Genomic DNA, 20,160 nt, shown 5'->3' on the forward strand with positions numbered 1-20,160 from the left:
TAGTGGGTCTCCAATATTTTCCCAGTTAAAAAGAAGAACAATGATATTAAGATGTGTATAGACTTCTGCAACCTCAACAAAGGTTGTCAAAAGGACAATTTCTCATTACCTCCCATGGAATAGATATTGTAATCAGTTGCAGGCTCAAAACTAATGTCTTTCTTGGATGGATTCTCAGGTTATAATAAGATCCTAGTACATCCAAATGAGCAGCTTTGAACTACATTTAGGACAAAATGGGGCACTTATGCTTATCAAAATATGCTATTTGGACTGATTAATGTTGGTGCTACTTTCTAGAGAGCCATGGACATAGCCTTCAAAGGTTTAGTAAAAAAATGAGTAGTGATGATCTACTTAGATTATATAACTGTATATTCCAGAAAGCGTAGTAATAATCTAAGAGATTTAAAACAAATCTTTGAGTGTTGCCAAAGGTATGGAATTTCTCTTAACCCTAAGAAATCTTTCTTCACATTAAATGAAGGAAAGCTCCTTGGATTCATTGTGTCCAAAGCAGGGATGCACGTAGACCCTGACAAAATAAGAGAAATTTTTGAAATACCTTTACCTCATAACAAAAATCAATGCAATCTTTCCTATCTCAAATAAATTTTGTTAAAAGATTTGTCCCTGACTTCTCACGAATTGTTTTACCTCTTCAATCTATGATAAAGAAAAATTCTCTGTTTAAATGGGGACACTCAGAACATGAAGCTTTTAACTTGATTAAACAAGCAATCATAAATGCTCCATCTTTAGCAACTCCGAATTTTTCAATTCATTTCATTTTATACACTTTCACTTTCGAGAAATCATATGCAGCCATATTGACACAAGTCAATGAAGAAAAAGCTGAAGCCCCAATCTCTTTCTTTAGCTCCAATTTGCAGGGGGCTGAATTGAATTACTCAGATGTTGAAAAACAAGCTTTTTCTATTTTCAAATCAATAAAACACTTCAGACCTTTTCTCCTCAAAACCCACACCAAAGTAATAGTGTCATTCTCAGCAGTGAGAAATCTGTTAATACAAAGGGATGTAGGTGAGAAGAGAGCAAATTGGGTAACAACTCTGCAAGAATATGACATTGAAATCAGACCAACAAAAATTATAAAAGGTCAAGGTTTTTGTAGGATGTTAGTAGGAGCATCTAATCTATCAACACTACAAGACTCAGGTGATGATGTACAAGTCTATGAGGTAAGCCTTAATGACACTGAGTCAAGATATGTTGATATCATATTTTACTTAAAAAATGGATATGCCCCAACGCAATTAAATTACAAGAAGAGAAGGGCCTTGAGGCTAAAAGCTAGACAATATCAAATCGTCAATGATGTGCTATTTAGAATAAATTATGATTTTGTTTTACTTAGATGTCTTGAAAAATCTAAGGCAGAGAAGGTGTTGCAGGAACTTCATGATGGACCAGCTGGTGGAAATTTTGGAGGAGATACCACCACACATAAAATCCTGCATGCCGGCTATTACTGGCCAACATTATTCAAAGATACACATAATTATATAAGGAGATGTAAAGTTTTCCAAACAAATGTTGGGAGATAGAGAAAACCCACATTACCATTACAACCAGTCAGTATTGAATAACCATTTGAATAATGGGGATTGGACATAATAAGTGAGATTGTTCCTCATTCTTCTAAGCATCATAGGTACATCCTTACAACAACTGATTACTTTACAAAATGGGTAGAAGCCATTCCACTCAAGGTAGCCAATTCTGAAAGCATTATTGAATTCATCGATCAATTTATCATTACCAGATTTGGCCTACCATCTTCCCTAATGTTTGATAATGCGTCTTATTTTTCAGGCAATGCTATGACAGAATTTTCTCTTAAAAGAGGTTTTAAGCTTAAGTACTCTGCTAACTATTATCCACAAGGAAATGGGTTAGCTGAATCTACAAACAAGAATCTCATAAGGATTATTAAACAAACTATTGACCAAAGTCAGAAGAACTGGCATAAGTCTTTGATATTTGCTCTGTGGGCAGATCAAATAACTCAGAAAGCCTCCATTGGCACTTCTCCTTTTAATTTTGTCTATGGGAAAGAAGTTTTCTTACCTACAAATGTAGCTATTCCCTCTTTAGCCTTAGTTCAGTTCATTGAAGAAACTCCTTCCTCTTCTATGCAAGTTAGACAGTTACAAATCCTTAAGCTTGAAGAGGAAAGGGAAAAGGCCAGAATCACACATGCACATCATCAACAGTTAGTCAAGGCTTCCTTTGATTCAAATTCTGTAAGTTCAAAATCTTTTCAACTCGGAGACCTAGTATTAAAATGGGATAAATCTCACGAAGAAAAAGGTAAGCATACCAAGTTCCAACAAATGTGGCTTGGCCCGTTTCAGATTGTGGAACAAATAGGCCCATCAACCTTTCTATTACAAAATTTATCAGGTAAGAGAGAATATCTACCTATTAATGGGCAGATCTTAAAGAAATATTTCCCATAGAAGATGATCTCTTCTATTCCTTGTATATTATTGTCTTCCTTTTTATTTTTTCTTTTAGAAAATAATACAAGTTGAAGAACATTTACTTTCGACTTTGCAAATAATAGCCTCTTTTTAATTTTGACTTTTGGCTTGTATAAGTAAAGACTGTTATGAAAATAGTCTTCACACATGAAACATAGAGTTAAGTTCTATTGCTCCAAAATTGCCTATTCTCTACCAAAATTTTTTGATCTTTGAAAAACTTAAGTTTAGAAATAAATCTTTCCTCTACATCAGTCAAGAAAAGTATCAATAACAAAGCAAAGTCTCTCTATAGAAAAGCATCTTTAAACTCTACAATTGTCATCTAGAAGCTCTTAAGGAGCCAATAATTCTCCCCACCTAATAAACTTTCATTTTTAGAGTGTAATTCTAAAATATACTTAAACTTAAAGGATAACAGGTCTCATCAAGAGCCGACTTACCATGGTCATAAGGTTATAACTAGCTTACATTACCAATATTGCATATCAAAATAGGGTAATGGCTTGAGATTGTATTAATCAAAAGACAAACAGTCTCATTAAGAGTGATCTTGTTTAGTTAAGTTATAAATCAAGTGAATGGCATTGTCAATTTTGGTCACCAAACCAAGACATTGTCCTTTAAGGGTTAAAAGATAAAAAATTGAAGAAAAATAATTATTTCAGAAAATAAAAAGGCAGTAAGTATATAAACCCGAGCTTATCTTTAAAATTGCATTCTGACCAAGGTGGGATACTAAATCATTGTTGGCTAAAAGGTAACCCTGTCGAGGCTATGAATGCCTGCTGGCAGCAGAGGCTCTACCTATGACAACTGAGTATACCAAAAAACTGATGAGAAGAGCCTCCCTGTTTTTATCTTAAAAAACCAAGTAATGACTGATGTAGACAAAGTAACTTTCTTATGAAAAGAGAATAATCAAAAGAATGATAGTTAAGTAGATGTTGTTTTATTACTCACAGAGCAGTATTACTTACCTTATATTTCATGTAATTTTTTTTTCAAAACCATCTTTATTTTGGAAGTTTTTAGAAATTTCAAAAAACTCTCAGAGATAATTGGTTCTTCCAAGTGAATCGCCAATTGTTGTGATATTCAAAAACCCCCCATTTGTTAATAGTAGTAGTCAATATTACATTAATAAATAGGGACCCTTTAAAAAAAATCCTTCCAAAAATAAACTTAGAATTTAGGCATTTTTCTTATTTAATTTTGAAATAAAACAAGATATTAATCAAACCCCTTTTCACAAGAAATAGTAAATGCTTGCCTTTCCCACATATCTCATGATTAAGCATGATTGAAAGCCTTGCTAACCCACCAAATATAGCGAAAGCAATCAAAGAAGGACTTCGTGCTAAAACGCTTTGAAACTACTACGCTTCTTATATAAACTAGGTCCTTAGGTATTTCTCATCAAAACTAAGTCTCACATCGTATATCGATTCATAGAAGGCATGGGTTAACAAGTTAGTACCTAAAATCAAGCGAAATGCGAAATTGTGATCGCATCATTTCCCTTACTGTATCACATTTTGAGCATTTAAAAGAGTACCACAAACTTACCATCGGCTGAAATTGCAAAATACGATTAAGACTCGGACCCACTCGCGAGATACATTACAAACAAATGTACAGGTTCTTCACTTAGTAAAAATGTCTTTACATACAAAACCTAACAAATGAGCTATGTCTTAGAAATAATAACGAGCGGCTTGCATCTCGCATCTCGCAGAAACATAAGAGATGATAAGAAAAGAAAAAAGTCATAATTCGGTAATGCGATCTGCAATATTTCTTTGCAAATAACAATGTAAACTTTGAAACAGGAACTATAAACTCAAAATGAGAATTCTGCCCAAAAAGCCCCGAAAAAACATGAAAAACAGTGCTAAAAATGAAAAGTGTGTATACTAGAATGATGGTTTTTTTTTTAGGGTCAATTTGAACTTTTAAAAAAATGGCAATGAGAATGAATTTTTTGTCCAAAAACCAGCATGAAAATGGAAAGTGCTAATAATGGAACGATGGATTCTTTTTTTACAGTTAATTTTCAACATCTTAAAAAAATGCCACTAAAACCGAATTTTTATGTACAAAAGTTTTGCAAAAACCACCCTCAAAATGAAAAGTGTTGATACTCGAATAACACTTTTTCTTTTGGTTAAATTTTCAACATTTTGAAATAATGGTGTAAAAGATTTTGTTATGACTCTGAAAAACATTAAAATTTCAAAAAAAAAATGAAAACATAAAATTAAAAATAAAAACAATGAAAAAAACACAAAATAAAGTTAAAAAAAAAAATACCAAAATGTAAATAAAAATATATATTAAAAACAAAACATAAAATTAAAAAAAAAAAAAAAAAAACAAAATTAACCTATAAAATATAAGAATTAACGAATTAAAAAAAATTAAAGAAATAAATAATAAGAAAAACATATTTTCAAAGAAATAACATTTTTTTTAATGTGGTAAACAATAAAAAAATTTAGAAAAAATAAATAAATAAATAAATAAAACTATAAAATTAAGTAAAAATAGGAAATTTTAAAAAAGCATTAAGAAAAACTAAAAAAAAATAAAAAATTAAAAACAAACTAGATTAAAGAAAATACAAAAAAAAACAAAAAAATTAAAAAACTACAAAAATTAAGATTAAAAACATTTTCAAAAAACCCTAAAAAGCAAAAATATGTTGAAATTAAAAATAAAATAAAAAACTGAAAAAAAATTAAAATTTAAAAAAATACATATTTTCAAATTAAACATCATTTTCAAAAAAACATTAAAATTAAAAAAAGTAAATATATCTTTTATATTTTTTAAAATAACATTTAAAATATTTAAAATATATATATTTTACAAATATATATAAAATTAAAAAAAAAACATTTAATATATATATATATATATATATATATATATATATATATATATATATATATATATATATATATATACAATAAACATATTTAACAAAATTTATCTTTTATTTAAAAAACAATTTTATCAGCCACCACCCACACAGGCAGCTGGGCGGTGGCTATTCGATTTCAAGAATCGAATAGCCACTTCCCACCCACCCCCACGGGCGGTTGGGCAGTGGCTAATCGATTCTCAGAATTGAATAGTCACCACTCAGCCGCTTATGGGGGTGGCTGGGTGGTGGTTATCTGATTCTCAGAATTGGATATCCACCTCAAGGGCAGTCAGGGGGTGGTTATCTGATTCTGAGAATCAGATAGCCACCGCCTAATCACTGGCGGGGGTGGTTATCTGATTCTCAAAATCAAATAGCCATCTCTCGACTGCCTGTGGGGGTGGATATTCGATTCTCGGAATTGAATAGCCATTGTTCGAATGCTCGTGGGGGTGGCTATCAAATTCTCGGAATCGAATAGCCATCGCCCGATTGCCCATGGGGATGGCTATCCGATTCTCGAAATCGGATAGCCATCTCCCAGCCACCTGTGGGGGTGGCTGAGCGGTGGCTAACTAATCCTGAGAATCAGATAGCCACCGCCAACCACCCCCACAGGTGGCTAGGCGATGGCTATCTGATTCTCGGAATCAGATAGCCACTACCTAGCCACCCATGGGGGTGGCCAGGCAGTGGCTATCTGATTCTCAAAATTAGATGGCCACTGCTCAGCCGCTCGTGATAGCGGCTAGGCAGTAGCTATCCGATTCCGAGAATCGGATAGCCACTCCCATGGGCAGTCGGGCATTGGTTATTTGATTTCAATTACAAGACCTGATACTGTTATGTGTTCAATATTTGTAACATGTGATTTTCGCATTAATTTTTAAGTTAATCATTATTTTTTGAAAAAAAATGATTATTATTATTTTTTTGACATGAAATTCATAAAAAACCTATTATTTAACCATTTTAGTTAAAATTTTCGTATAAAAATTGTGATTTCGACATGTCAATTCTAGCGAAAAATTATCAAAACATGTAGTTTTTTAGTTATATTTATGTTAAAAATGGTTATTTTTATCTCCATTGTTAAAAAATATTGATTTTTAGAAAAAATTATTTCATGTGGATTGAAAAATTAATTAAGGATTATAAATATGTAGAATATAAAAAATTCAAAATATCGACCTTCTAATTTAAAAATGCAAAACAATAAAAACCTCACTACAAAAAACTTAAAATTAAAATAAAAATAAGAAAATATGAAGAAAACAACCACTTCAAAAATTATTAAATTTACGAAATAATTATTTATATTTCATACATTAAAAATTTTTGTCAGGCGAGGCAGTAACTCCATTAGGCAGAAAAACTTATTCGTATTATTCATTCAATTAGGTAGGTCTATTATATACACGAGGGAGAGACTGTTCAGTTCATCTCCCGATGACTGTTCACATTTATCATTTATTTATTTACATATATTTACCCAATCACAAGGATTAGGTGTCAACATTCCCCCCTTAATCTGAAGGGATGTTGGTGAGTCCAAGCATTGTTCTGAATCGTTCAAGCTTTTCTCTTCCAAGCGCTTTGGTGAAGATGTCTGCAATTTGCTCATTTGTGGAATAATGATGGAGATGGATTGTTTTGGCCTCAACATGATGTCGAATCAGATGATATTTAGTATTGATGTGCTTTGTTCGATCATGGAACTTTGTGTTCTTGGCCAACTTTATTGCAGAGGTGTTGTCAATCATGAGTGGAGTTGATTGTACTTGTTTTACCTGCAAATCTTCAAGAATTTTCCTGAGCCACACAATTTCTTTTGTTGCTTCAACTACTGCCACGTATTCTGCTTCTATTGTGGAATCTGCTGGAACTGATTGTTTGCGTGATCTCCAGGAGACAACTCCTAATCCAAGACTCATAGCATATCTTGAAGTAGATACCCCAGTTTCTTTGTCTCCATCGAAGTCTAAATCAGAGTATCCAATCAAGCTGAATTCATCCACCTGTGTGTACTTGATTCCAAAGTCTTGAGTTCCCTTCAAGTACTTTAGAACTCTTTTTGCAGCAGACCAATGTCCCTCACAAGGCTTTTTCATAAACCTGGAGAGGATTCCAACAGCAAATGAAATGTTTGGTCTGGTAGTAGTTAGGTAGTTGAGACTTCCTACAAGCTGTCTATACTTTGTTGCATCCTCAAATTCCTTTCCTTCAATAGATGTGAGCTTTAAGTTTTGCTCTATTGGAGTAGTGAGAGGATTGCACTCTGTCATGCCAAACCTGTTCAACAAATCTCCAATGTATTTCTTTTGAGAAAGAAATATGGACTTTGAATGTTGGGTTACTTCAATGCCAAGATAGTAATGAACATAGCCCAAATCAGTCATTTCAAAACTTTTCCCCAATTCCTTCTTTATGGATGCAATGTAGCTTTCATTGTTCCCTATCATTAAAAGATCATCTACATATACCACAAGATATACAACTGTTTTGCCAACTTTCTTGACAAATAAGGTTGCATCATCAAGATCAAAATGATTGAAATTGAGTTTTAGAAGATGCTCAGTTAGTTTTTCATACCAGGCTCACGGTGCTTGTTTGAGGCCATATAAGGACTTCACAAGTTTGCATACTTTATGTTCATGTCCTTTCACAGCAAATCCTTCAGGCTGGGACATAAAAACATTTTCTTTTAGATCTCCATTCAAGAAAGCAGTTTTTACATCCATTTGATGGACTTTCCAACCATTCTGAGCTGCTAGTGCAAAGAGTGTCCGGATGGTAGCCCATTTTGCTGTGGGGGCAAAATTCTCCTCATAATCGACCCCTTCCTTCTGTGCAAAACATTTTGCCACAAGCCAAGATTTGTGCTTGTCAAGTGAGCCATCAGCTTTATACCTGTTTTTGTAGACCCACTTGCAGCCAATTGGTTTGGTTCCTAATGGAGGATCAACCAGCTTCCAAGTGTCGTTCTTTATGAGGGCATCATACTCCTTTTGCATTGCTTCTTTCCATTCATCATGAGAAGTAGATTCTTTGAAGGAATTTGGTTCAAAATCTGTAGACACGTTCAATTCACAATCATAAGAAACATCCATATCAACAGGTGAATTAGAGTCATCTACATCACCTCCATTTTGCTGGTTTGAATTTTTGGTTCCTGTCTTTCCAACTTCATCAGGATGAACACTTTCAAGTGTCTTTGTCAGCCACGTTGGGGGACCATTCTGAGATGGTCCAGGCTGCTCTGTTGATTGACTTGGGACTGAATCAAGATTGAGTTTCCCAATTCTATCAATTACATCACTTAAAGCATCATCTGTTGTTGGAGTTTTATGCGGGAGAGAGTGTTCTTCAGAAGAAGATTCCACATGTTCATCTAGTATAGGAATCCCCCCTTCAATATGTGGAATCTAATTATTAAATTCTTGAAATGATTCTACTTTTGCGAATCTATCCAAGCGATCAAGTTGCCACTCAACAACATTGTCAGTTTTGGATGATTCAAGAAAAAATACATCTCTAGATACAACAAACTTTTTATTTACTTCATCATAGAGGTGGTATGCTTTGGAGGTGTTTGAGTATCCCAGGAAGATACACTTATGAATTCTAGCACCAAGTTTGTTTCTATGTACCTTTGGTATCAAAGCATAACAGGTGCAACCAAAGACCCTGAGATGTTTTATCGAAGGAACATGTCCATACCACAATTCATAAGGGGTATTGTTTCTTATAGCATTAGATTGACATCTATTTTTTATATATGCAGCACATAGAACAGCATCAGCCCAAAACATAATCTTTACATTTTTGAAGAAGAGCATGGATCGTACCATATTTAAGATTGTCCTATTCATTCTTTCATCTACACCATTATGTTGGGGATTATAAGGCACAGTTATTTGATGTTTGATCCCATGTTGGCGAAGATAGTTTTCAAATTCATTTGATGTGTATTCTTTTCCATTATCAGTGCGAATAGACCCAATATGAGATTGTGCATCATTTTCAATCCATTTATGAAAATTCTTGAATGTTTGAAAAGCATCAGATTTGTTCTTCAATAAATAAACCCAACACATTCTGGTGTAGTCATCAATAAATGTCATGATATATTTATTTCCATTTGCAGAAGGAACAGGCATTGGACCACATAAATCTGAATGAATGAGTTCAAGTTTCCTATGTGCTCTTGAATGTGAATCATGAAAAGACTATTTGCTATGCTTTCCTAGAATGCAAGCATCACATTGCTTAAGTTTCCTAGGAATTGTAGGCAAACCAGCAACACCATTTTTATTTAACAAGTGGAGACTGTCATAGTTCAAATGTCCAAATCTAGCATGCCATAATAAACTTGATGGAAGTGTACCTTCTTCATGATGAGCATTGTATGAGAAATGTTGTGCATGAGCAGAGGTTCCTTGCAGTTTGAGAAGTCTTTCTTCTTCTATTCCCCTCATGACAAGTGAGTGGTCAGATGCTTTTCTTACCTCAAGCTTACCATCAAACATATGAATGGAGTGACCTTGCTGGTGGATGTGGACCAAGGACAACAAGTTTATCTTGAGCTATGGGAGATATAGAACATGATCCAGAAGAAAGTCTGAAAGACCAGGTAGTTTAAGCCTGATCGTGCCAAGCCTTGATGGCTTGATTTTTGATTGATCTGCAAAGTATATTGCTCCATCAACATTGTCAGTAAAATCTTCAAAATAGTCTTTTCTATGAGTCATGTGGCAGGTTGCTCCTGAATCAAGCAACCAATCATTTTTCCATGAAGCAAGTGAAGCATTAAATAAATCTTCATTTACTCCAATGTTACATTGTGCCTCAACATGGTGAGCGGATTCAGGTGCTTTACCTTTGTCTGTATCACTAGTTTTACCTTTCTGTTGGTTTCTTTTCTGCTCAATTTTATCCCATGGTAGCTTGCATGTAGAGGCATCATGTGATCCATTTCTTTTGCAGCGAATGCAGTGCAAATCTGCCTTTTCTCCTTGAGAATGTCTGCCCCCTGCCTCTAAAATATCTTCCTCTTCCTCTTCGTCCACCTCTTCCTCTTGTAGAATCTTGAGTAGGATGCTTTTCTTTATGAGCAAGGCACACAGTCTCTTCAGAAGATTCAGGGGTGGTCTTCTTTCCAAAAGCTTTCTCTCTTTCAGCAAACTTTTTCACAAGAGAGTCAAAGGTTATATCTTTGAGATTTCCATTTGCTTGCAATGACTCAAGATAATTGGAGTAAGTAGGATAAAGTGCCCTGAGAGAAGCGATAAGAGGAATATCCAATTCAACCTTAGTAGATTTGATATCATGCATTATAGACTTTACTTAAGATGTAAGAACAAGAGGATTATTATTTTGTAGTTCAAGAGTGAAGAGTTTAATCATGAGTTGGACAACTTCAAGTGCAGAATGTGAGTCATAGATTTCTTTCATCTTTTGTAAGGCTTCAAAGGCAGTTCAATATGACGAAATATGGCAAATCACCTCTTCATTTACAGATGTTGTGATTAATGCATAAGCTTTGCTGTTCTTGTTTTCCCAAATGACGAGCTCTTTGTCTGAGGTAGGTTGTACTGGATCATTGTCTCCGTCTCCTACACACACTCCTTTCCACAACTCATTGAAAATGAGGGTGTGTTTTATCATCTGGGACCATTCAAGATAGTTCTCCTTGCCAGTGAGAACTATTCCCACCATAGATATGATTGAATGCATACTGTAGCAAATAAAATTTTGGCTGCAAAACTTTTACTCTTAATGAAAAAATATAGTTCTGATATAATGGGACAACAGATTCAAATATCAATTTGCATGCTTCTGCACAATGTTAAAGCATAAAATATGGCAGTATAAAATACCCTCAACAGCACTGCGTTCACCAAAGAAAAACTGAAGAATGTAGTCCAGACGAATTTGGACTCTCAGATATTGTGTCATGCAGAGAAGTATTTAGAATAATTTGAGATAGATGTATCTCTGATTTTAAGCCACATGAAATACGCCACAAAACTGCACAAAAACTTAAGCGCTTCTCCAAATTTAATTTCTAGACAACTAAGAGATCCTCTAGAATGGCATTCAAAGGATACTATCTTTGCATTTTTTAAACCAAGAAACAAAAATCCTTTTTATGGTGCGCATCACCCACAGTTCTTATCCAATTCCTAGCAATGGCAGTCACCCACAGTTCTTATCCAATTCCCAGCAATGGCAATCAGACAATATATATCAATTTGTAGTTAATACGCTATACGCACAAGGTTATTGCATATACATTGAGACAAGGTTATTGCAACTACAATCGGAAGACATACCCTCCTAGATAGAAGGCAAGAAGGCACAACTGCGGGACAAATTAGGCAAGAAGTATATAACAGGCACAACTGCGCATTGTAGAGCTTATGCCTTCATTTTTATCTCTGTCCAATGGTCTTGGCTCAGCGAGAACACTAAACCATAGGATTACATTCAACATCAAGTGTGATTGGTAAAGGCATTGCCATGAACAGCAACGGGAAGGTGGAAGAACAAAGAGCGGGTGAAAATATGGTAAGGAGTATATAACAGGCAAGCGGCTATTCGAATCCTCGAAGACAGGCATTTTAATAGTTTAAAGGTTATATATTTGTGCACACGCTAAAGACAACAGTGCCCATTCAGACTCAAATACAAAGTTAAACTATTGAAGAAATTAGAAAAATCAGATAATCGCTGTAATGTTATCCTTTGATTGTCATAAATTAATACAATCCGTAATATTCACCAGCTTCATAAGAGTCTGTCAGTTGAATGTCAGGCAACCAACGTTTAGCAAAATGTCCAACGCATGTCAAATGAATGTCGGGCAATGGTTTATTGCTAAGCGCAGGTTTTATAAGTGGAATATGGCAGAACAACAAACATTCATGGACAGATACCTTCTAGTTGACAGGGAGCCCAGGTAAAAGGAATATGGCAGACAGACAGATGAGTTACAAGGAGCATGAGAGCTTAAAAAGGAGCTGGCTCTGATAACATGTCAGGCTAGGCAGTAACTCCATTAGGTAGAATAACTGATTTGTATTATTCATTCAATTAGGTAGGTCTGTTATATACATGAGGGAGAGACTGTTCAGTTCATCTCCCGATGACTATTCACATTTCTCATTTATTTATTTACATATATTTACCCAATTACAAGGATTAGGTGTCAAAAAATTTAAAGTCAAAAAAATAGGTCTTTAAAAAAAGGGTCAGATGTAGAATTATCACTTTTTTAAATCAGCATAAAAATCACTACCATTCTGAAATGCAATGTACATAAAAAAATTGAAGTGCCAAAAACTATGCTCTAAAAAAAACATGTGTGTTCTGCATCACCCCTTTTCAAAATCAGGTCACTTCTTTGCTATCTTTATGAAATGGGTAACAGTATCAGTTCCCATTTCAAAGTTTACATTGTTAAATCGCAAAATCGGCATTATCACAATTCAAAGGCCCTCCACCCTAGAACCTTTTTTCCCAACTTATGATGTAGACATTTATGAGCATTAAAGCTAATAGATAATGAAACATTAGTGGGAATTTAGTGAAGTTTAATGGCATTTATGTGTGAAAAGCCATTCAACGTGATATGATATCTTCTTACTTTCGTTCAAATAAAGCTCCTTTTTATCACCTTTACAAGTTGTCTGTATTATTCCATTTCACGTCCATTATTATCTCTATATATCTAATATCTACTATTTTTCTCCACTTTCAGGAACAATCCACAGAACAAATCTTTGGGGACGATGGTGAAGAAAGGCAAGGCAGTCCTCTATGACAAATAAAGAATGACTCCTCTATTTTTAAATACTACATGTAGCAGAGATGGGGGAACCTCTACGTGGAAAACCATGTATAGTATACTAGAAGAAGAGGAACCAAGAATTCTAGAAACAAAAATCACAGTTGACGGTCATGATTCCTCATATGCCTCCATTTTTGAGATGGTATGCTCATTTTTGCATCGCATAGCTACGTGCCCAAAGATAATCCCTTATACAAATATGGTTAAATGGGTTATTGATGAGGTCGATATCTCAGATAAAGAATTCAGGACCAGAAGCCAAGAGGTTATGGGATCTTTTTCGCCAGACAACCTACGGCTTATGTACCACCTACCAGAGCCACAAGTCATCTACAACAAATAGTTCATTGAGAAGTTTGCCAAAGAGAATGAGGACCCAGTAGATTGCACCTGGACCTGGTCAAATAATGAGGGCAAAATAAAAAAGGACAAAAACGGTATGTACTCTACTGCATCTATTTCTCCCCCTCATAGTTTTGCAGCGGCCATGCTATGTAGGATACTTTCCAAGCTCGATAGCACTAAATTTTCCATAGAATGGCTGTCATTGATACATGCCGTTGTAAACACAACTATAGTGAATTGGGCCCAAATTTTTTCTGATAATTTAGCACGAATGATAATGGAGTATAGGATGAAAAGAAGTGTCCCTTCGAGGGTTTACCCTGCATTTTTTATGAGTGCATATGTGATGGATGCAATCTGTTTTGGTTCAAAATTTCCTGTCATGGGATGGAAGTGGACTGTCAAAGATCCACTTCCCAATCATATATACCATAAAGACATGTGGGAATCTCAGTTTCACCCACATTTTTACAATTGTCATGGAGTTATGCTACTTATCCATAAACAACTTTACAATCGAGATGCTCCTAGGTTTTCCAAGGAAGCCGAGGTAGATATCCCCCCAGTGGCCAGTTGGTTTGGAGAGGAAACATTCACATATATCAGTGTATTTGGAAGCATTACCTTGTCGCATGTCCTTCCATACTATGTTTCGGACAAATTGATGGCCAGAGAGATAGCCTATCAAATAGCTAGTGAGAGTGGGATGAGAAAAGGATTAAAGGAAGAAAAAAAGGCCATTTGGCCTACATTCCATTTGCAGTGTGAATAATTTTCAGTACACGATGTGGAGCACGCATTTAAAGAAGCAAAGATCATGTCATCCCTACAATTACCTAAATTCCCAGGAAGGCAGTATGACTTATTTGGCACTGCCAAAGAATTTACTACCATGGTAAAAGTGAAGGTATTCAGTCATGAGAAAGATGCATTTGATGACATATTTTTACAGAAATAGACATTCACAGATGTGAAGCACATGGCATCACTACTTTTTGACCCAAGAGATCTTGAGGCCTTTCATGAATATAAAGAAAGGAAACTATTAAAGGTTCCATTGGACTAATTGCAAATTGAACCAATAAGGAAGCCAAACCCCAGCGTAAATCTGGAAGGGAATTCCCAAGAAAATTCTAAATTTGATTCTAAAGCAGAATGCCAAGAAAACTCTACCAGGGAGTCAGAGCACTCAGAGTAATAATCATAGAATGGGAGAAGCAAAAGTAAGGAGTCAGAAAAAGATACAACCTAATCTACAGAAAATACAGTTGAGCAAACTTCTACTAAAAAATAGGCTGGAATTCATTCCACCTCCACCTAGCCAATAAAACCTTTGGTGATTTATTTAGATGAAGAATGGGAGAACTTTAATAGAAATCTCCATAAAGAGGAACAAACTCCAGAGCTACAGACTCCGCGACATAGAAAAACTAAAGAAATTGTAGTAGAGAAAACTGTAAATACTCAAGAGGTAGAGCACATTCCTGTCACTCCTACCTCTAAAATTATTTTGAGGATTGAGGAGATTCCTCCTTTAGATGTATTCTATAGCCCTACCCACAAAGTCGTTGTTAAAAGACAAAGGAAGAAGAGGAAGTTGGATGCTACAACTACTACTACTCTCGATAATGAACCGATGGATATTGTCTAGAAAGACTCACCCATCGACCCATTCAAGAACCTTACTAGACTGTCATAGTTTGTAGGAGCCTATGCTACAATGACTATCGATAAAGCAACAAAGGTGAAAATGTTGCTCAAGGAAAGGGAAAATAAAATTTTGTTGTTAGAACAACAGTTACAGTAAGAAAAATCTAACCAACAAGCAGAATCGCAGTTAGCTAGGATCCAACAAGAATTCAAGAAGATGCAAATAAAACATCAAGTGAGCTTAGTAGAAAAGGAAGTGCAGATATAAGGAATAATTTATCGCATAAAGATGATCCAAAATTTGATCAGTTTATTACTGAAGCATTTGGTCTTAACTCTGAGCTAATGCACCAAAAGGAACTATTATGCCAGAATATTTCTCAATGAATTTCTATGGAAAGACAAGTGACAAATTGATGAGTCAAGTCATTCAGATGAGACTCGAATATGATGAAATATTGAAAAGAGTTTCTGACTTCATTATCTGGCAGAATTAAAAAGATGGGAGAAAGGTCGACTTGCCTAAGCTGGAGGAATCACACAAGGAAATTTTATTTGCAGAATGGGATTCTCAGCTTAGACGCAGAAAAGGCAACAACAGACACAACAACAACAACAAATAGTGTTATCGAGAACATCAATGAAAATTTACATAGTGCCAACCTGGTGGCAAAGTCCATTCTAGGTTTTCTTCCAAATGTCAAACAACTCGAACAATAGTGGAGGCAGGAAACAGAGGAAAAAGGAGAAGCAATTAGGTAAATGACCAGGTTAAACTGGGAAGCATACTAGCGACATTTAGTGAAACCTCACAGCCAATGGATGACCCTACAACACCTAACCACTTCCATAGAGAAAATGGTGCCAACACTCACTGACGTCGTGTTCACTGGGCAGTTGAAATCTGAAATCGGTCGATCAACACAGCTCAAGCTCATGATGGACATCTGGGATCTCAAAGACCAAAAGCAAAGGAGTCAGTCACCATGTTCATTTCTATTTTTGTTTTATTTTGCATAATTTGAGGAAGGTTGTTTAAACCTCCTCAACTATTTTTGTAATAATCTATTTTTAGTTTTATATTTTATTATTTAAACCCCCCTCATGCATTTAGAGAGGGGTCCAGAAATGTTATTAGAAACAATCTTCAAAACATGCACTTTTGTCCCTTTGAGGAAGTTCTGGTGAAATGAATGGAACATGATTTATTTTCATCTTATCTAGCATAGTCTACTGAAAATGCACTTTTGTACTCTTAGATGGTGTTGAATTGATTGGAAGTAATTCAATATTGCTGAAACACATGAGAATGACTTATTACAAATGGTACTTTTATCTTGTAATTTAGTTTTAGTTATGTATTAAGCAATAACTTCTCTTCAAGTTGTTTATGTATGAAAGTTTGAATGTTGATTAGAATTATTGCACTTTTGTATGGTGATGGCCTAAATTTTATGTTGAATACATGAATAATTTCTTATGTGATATATCTTTCACAATCCTTTTAGCTAACTATTTATCTGAAACGATTATTGTTAAAATGATTTCATTTCTTATTGCAGTTGAATGGTCTTTATTACCAATTTCTTTAAGACATTATTGTAGAATGCATGCTTCAAATTTATTCCAGGGTATAGTCATAGCTAGATAGTGTTTAAATTAGGATATATACATGTGATTATTAGTTTAGATCAGATTACTTTCATCTTAAACATTACTCCAAAATATAACATATCACCCCATTAGCACTAGCATAAATTAGATTGGGAAACTGGTCTCATTATCCCCAGTCGGTGCCACTACACCAAACGGAAAAGGAACTACCAACCAAGGTCTGGACTGGGTGGTTTTCCTCCATGTTGTAAGTAATGAGTTTTGAGGCTTCAACAGAACACTAAGAGATCTATCATCACCAACATATATATTTTTGGTGTTATAATCATTTAAAGAAGAAAACATGGCTTTTTTTTTGCCATGTGATAAGAAGCTTCAAAATCAATGAGCCACTCATGACATTTAGTGCATAACTAGATCGATATGCTTGACAACCACATGAAGAAAGTGTTATTCCTAAAGATGAAGTTGTAGTTGAAGAATGCTCCAAATGGATGTTATGCTTCTTAATTTCTGCTTCCAAGGCTTCCATCTTGAAGCATTTGGATTCTAAGTTGCCATCTTGATTACAAAATTTGCAATGTCTATCAGTCTTCTTCCCTTTATTTTTAATTGCCTTATCATTTTTTTGAATTGATTTTTCATTTTGAGACTGAAATTTCTTAGGACCCTTGTTTGGTTTAGAACCATTCTTTTTAGGATATTTCTTCTTAGGATTCTTTGAATTTGGTTGTTGCTGGGCAGCTAAGGCTTTCTTAGAAGAGTTTCTAAGATTAAGAAGACTAAGATGTAAGATTTGTTCTTTTTCTCTTATTAAATAACCAAAAAAGGCATCAAAAGAGGGGGACTTATAGTATTGTCCTTGAGAAATGAAGGCTTCTCTAGTAGAATGAAAGGTGGAAACAAACACAAAGTAGGTTGGTCCCAACTTAGTAAGAGTGTAATAGATAAGGCTACCATCTTCTTTGTTAACCTTAACACCTTCCAAGAGAAGTATAAGGGTCTTGATCTTGGACAAAAAATATTCAATGGAAGAAAAATTATTGGGGTCCAATGTAAGCAACTCATTTTCGAGTTGATGGGCTCTAATTTCATTTTTAATTCCAAAAACTTTAGTGAGTTTTTTTATTGCTTCATTAGGGGTATCAAGTTCTGCGATATGGAATCTAAGTTCTGGAGAAATAACATCTCTATTAATCCACATACTTGATTTTGTCTAGTCTCCCATTTGGATGCATTATATTCATCTTTAGGTTTAATTTCTTGGCCTGAGTCTATTCTGTAAAGACATTTACTTCTAAGTAAATCCACAACATAGGACCACCATTAGAAGTAGTTGGTGTTGTCAAGAATAACTCGGCATGGACTTTCTATCTTAACAGAAGCTGAAGTTATATATGCTAAAACTAAGTGTTCTAATGGAAATATCTCGAAACATTAGGCCGATTTAAAAAAAAACGGCTCTGAAAATGGCTTCTAGATGAAGAAGTTATAGTTTTTTTAAGAAAAGTTGTTGAAGATGCCGACGAAGTGCTTGAATGTGCGGAAGTGAATGATAATGTTATATTTTAAACCCCACCCCCACCCCCACCCCCCCTTCCAAACTTAATCTAATTAGCTCACTTTAAAAAAGGTTTTATGTGACCCACTTTTATAAATAAGTGAAAATCACTTTCAGAATGGTACTTTATGAGCTACTCACTAAATTGTAACTTAAATGAAAGATAAAGAGACTTTAGAATTATAAGTGACTCAATTTTTATAATGGGTGAGAACACTTTTACATAAAGTAACTTTAAAACATAAGTTACATGTGCTTTTTGAAAATGTAACTCAAAAAAAAGGAAGACTTGAACCCAAGACCTCTATTCTCATAAAGTAACATTGAACCAGGTGAGCTAGTTTAAAAGGCTAGTAATTTTTGGAAAAGAGGAAGGAGGGTTTTTTTTTTTTTTTTTTTTATTCATGGAAGCTTTGGGGTGTGTGCTTACTTGAAAAAGCTCTTTTTTCCTACAAAACAAAAAACCACACAAATCAACATGGACATGAAAAAAGAACAAACCTTATGGCTTGAAGTTAGCTTTCCCTGGAAACTAAATATTTTCTTCAATGTTTCTGATTTTCAAGGTCACACTAAGGTGCAGCGGAAAAGAGCATACGCATGAGAAAAATCTTTTCTTTTTGTTTTTGATTTTCCCTGATCGCGCAAAGTCACAGGGCAAAGAGCATACGCAGAAATGAAAGGTATAGATGTGGTAATAAAAATAGAGAGCTAAATAAACCAAAATAAACAGAGATATGAATAACTAAAACTACAAATAAACATTGTATACCTCCAGATCTTAAAAATGACGTAGCTAGGGCTACTAGAAACCTTTTCGTGTGAAACGAAAGGGGTTCGTAACTGGAACAAATGCTCCTAACACAATAGAGTAGTCCTTTCGGCTTGAAATCAGTCAGAAACAATAGATCTAGGAAACGATAGTCGAATGCAGTTCTAATAGCTTCGGATTTGGATCACCAATGGATGCAGCCCACAAATAGCTCTGATACCATGTACGGATTTACTGGGTAAGTTCCGCAGATAGAACACCAAAGGACACTGCTCATAAACATATCATAGATTAATACACCAGTATTCTTGATGTGGTTAAAACCCTGAAAGAGGGAAACAGTCCACGGCCTGAGCCAGCGTGGCCACTTAAGGCAATTTATTAATAAAAGAAAGAAAATTTACATAAGCTTCTCTCATGAGTGGTCACCGTACAAATGCCTCCATAATCTTTAAATAGAGATCATGGACCAATCGGGTGTTAAGCCACGGATCAAGTGTCGGTAATATTGAGGAGAGAATGAACCGTTGGATCACTTCATGTCTATAACATATCATGACCATCATATTGTAAGTTACAAATACACATAGTAAAGAAACACACTTTACTTAACTCTACACTAGACCAAGTTATACTTAACGATTTCCTATGTGTCGGAGTATCCTAACATAAATATTATTATAAATTTTTTAATGATGATTTTTATTAGAAACCAAAGTTGACAAAACTAAAATCAAATTTAAAAACCTTAATAATATAAAAAATTCGAATTATATAAAATATTAAGAAAGCCCAATATTATATAACTTAAACTACCTAAAATCTAAAACCTAAATTATAAAGTCTTAAGTAATTAGACTTATCAAAGTGATATTTAAAAAATTCGAAATTAAAAACCTAAAATTATAAAGTCATTGAATTCAAAATAAA

Source organism: Pinus tabuliformis, chromosome 2_1, assembly GCF_031772625.1.
Source record: "Pinus tabuliformis cultivar Carrire ecotype Pingquan chromosome 2_1, CPIR1, whole genome shotgun sequence".
Classification (NCBI taxonomy): Eukaryota; Viridiplantae; Streptophyta; class Pinopsida; order Pinales; family Pinaceae; genus Pinus; species Pinus tabuliformis.